Source organism: Pseudorca crassidens, chromosome 3 (genome assembly GCF_039906515.1).
Source record: "Pseudorca crassidens isolate mPseCra1 chromosome 3, mPseCra1.hap1, whole genome shotgun sequence".
Lineage (NCBI taxonomy): Eukaryota > Metazoa > Chordata > Mammalia > Artiodactyla > Delphinidae > Pseudorca > Pseudorca crassidens.
This window is the reverse complement of record NC_090298.1, coordinates 70,015,140-70,018,247: the sequence shown is the minus strand read 5'-3', so window position 1 is coordinate 70,018,247 and position 3,108 is coordinate 70,015,140.

Sequence of the window (3,108 nt, the reverse complement as noted above, 5' to 3'; positions counted from 1 at the left end):
CACAGTGTTTTAACACTGACTCTTCATGGGAAGAGTCAGCGGTTGCCAGTGAAGAAATCTAAGTTCTCAGCTCGTTGTAACAGGAATGAGACTGGGCATGATGTTAGTCTTGAGTCTTTGCAATTATCAGAAAGGAATTACAGCAAGGGAACCGTAACAGGAAAGAAAGATATGCTTAGAAAATGGGATTTGAAATATTTAATTTGAATAATCCACAGATATGAATTTATTTTCTACCCCCAAAACTGGTGAACTGGAGGTCTTGTTTATAGGAATGCCAGAGATTTCTGTGAATTTTGTATCCTGCTACTCTATCAGATTCATTGATTAGCTCTAGTAGTTTTCTGGTAGCATCTTTAGGATTCTCTATGTAGAGTATCATGTCATCTGCAAACAGTGACAGCTTTACTTCTTCTTTTCTGATTTGGATTCCTTTTATTTCCTTCTCTTCTCTGATTGCTGTGGCTAAACCTTCCAAAACTATGTTGAATAAGAGTGGTGAGAGTGGGCAACCTTGTCTTGTTCCTGATCTTAGTGGAAATGCTTTCAGTTTTTCACCATTGAGGACGATGTTGGCTGTGGGCTTGTCATATATGGCCTTTATTATGTTGAGGAAAGTTCCCTCTATGCCTACTTTCTGCAGGGTTTTTATAATAAATGGGTGTTGAATTTTGTCGAAAGCTTTCTCTGCATCTATTGAGATGATCATATGGTTTTTCTCCTTCAATTTGTTAATATGGTTTATCACACTGATTGATTTGCGTATATTGGAGAATCCTTGCATGGAGGTCTTGTTTACATACAGCACAAGTATATTCAAGTCATAGTATAAATGTTTCCCATCAGTAGCATCGAATATCTATACAGGAACCTCTCTACAGACAGGAATATGAAGCTGTTGTCTGGTAACCTCTCCCATTACCTAAACAGTCACCCAGTACTTTAATGGCAGGTTTTGTAAGGCAGGACGAATTCCTGTATTAAAAAATGACTGATTGACTAAGGCCTGTCTACTTAATAATTCCTTCTGCAAACTGCTTACTTGTTGTAGAGATAGGTCTGGATTCACAGTTGAGATGATTGCATAATTGATGAAAGGAGAAAGGATATTTATCTTGTCACTTAAACAAATTAGCATTTTAGATATAGGGAGCCCTCATTTTCACTCATTTATAATTATTAGAAATGTTTTTTAAGGTTTGGCATTTTCCATTAAATTTTGGATCCAATTGTCAAGTTAGTTTGAAATAAGATGCAAAATGGATAACAGACATATTATGAGCTTTTGGCATGATGAAGTTTCATAAATATTGTTTTCAATAATATCAATAAATCTTTCTAGCACAAAATAGAGTTGAGTACTGAAAATAAAAAAAACTCACCTCCTCTTACTTTGATGATTTTGGTTCCACATGAAAGAAAAAATACCCCTACTTTTATTTTTTTAATTTTTATTTTTTTAACATCTTTATTGGGGTATAATTGCTTTACAATGGTGTGTTAGTTTCAGCTTTATAACAAAGTGAATCAGTTATACATATACATATGTTCCCATATCTCTTCCCTCTTCCCCTACTTTTAATTTAAAAAGGAACTTTGTTTTCTATTATTCCATCTTAAAATAAAGTCTTTTAAAAATGTGTGGTTCGGGCTTCCCTGGTGGCTCAGTGGTTGAGAGTCCGCCTGCCGATGCAGGGGAAACGGGTTCGTGCCCTGGACCAGGAAGATCCCACATGCCGCGGAGCGGCTGGGCCCGTGAGCCATGGCCGCTGAGCCTACGCGTCCGGAGTCTGTGCTCCGCAACAGGAGAGGCCGCAACAGTGAGAGGCCCGCGTACCGCAAAAAAAAAAAAAAAAAAAAAAAAAGTGTGGTTCATCTGCCTGAGCAGTATATGCAAGGCCAGTTTAAAGTACAGGCCATGGAGTGCTGATGAAAATCGGTACTTGCTCTTTCCACTGGGCATCACATTGCATCTGTTTTTGTGACAGCATTGGATTCAGAAATTAAGCACAGCAGGAAAGAAGATCTTGCATAGATTCAAAATGTATTGCACGTCTTGACATTATAGCCTGCTTTTATGGGAGGAGGTGGGAGGCTGAAACATCTTTCTACTGTACTTAGGGAAAGTTAAACAAGGGGAAAATAATATGTTCCTCCTTCTAAAGAACATTCATTCCCAAAGTTTACCAGCATCTAGTCCTAGTGTATCATTCTGACTGGAACACATATGATCACAAGATTACTTCCAGTGTCACAAACAACCAAAACTTCCTGATTCCAGAAAACATAACCTCTACTTTGAAAATGTATCCTGTAGGAATATATAACACACATCCAAAATATAGAAAACAAAAGCGTACATCTCAGCGAATTAACACAGAGCAAACATTCATGTTACTGTCAAGAAGATCAAGAAATAGAACATTGCCAACAACCCAGAAATATCCTCATGCCTCTTCTAACTTACATGTGTCCCTAAACACTGTAGTTTAGTGTTGCATATTTATTGAACTTTTTACAGATAAAATCTTAGAGTGTATGTTATTTCATTTTTGGTTTCTTTTGCCCCATATTATGTTTGTGAGATTTTTTTTTCATGTGTGAGTGTAGGTGTAACTCCTTCATTTGTGTTGCTTTATAGTGGTCCATTGAACAAATACACACTATTTATCCAGTCTTCTGTTGATGGACATTCTGGTTGTTTCCAGCTCTTGGGTATTATGAATAACGTTGCCATGAACATTGATATACACCTTTTTTGGTGCCTATGTACATACACTTGTATGTACCTAGGAATGAAATTGCTAGATCACATAGTAGGTTCAACTTCAAAAGATAATTCTAAAAGATTGTCCAGTGTGTTAAAAGCAATTTGCACTTCACCAACAGGGTATGAGAGTTCCTATTGCTTCATATACTTAGTAACTCAGTCTTTTTCCTTTAAGCCTAGCCATACTCCTAGGTATGGAGTGTGCAAAAATTGTAGTTTACGTGCATTTTTCTGATTATTAATGATGTTGAGCATTTTTGCATATGTCTATCTGTCTCCTAGATATCCTCTATTGCTCTATTTTTCTCTTGAAATATCATTTTTTCAATTGGAGTATA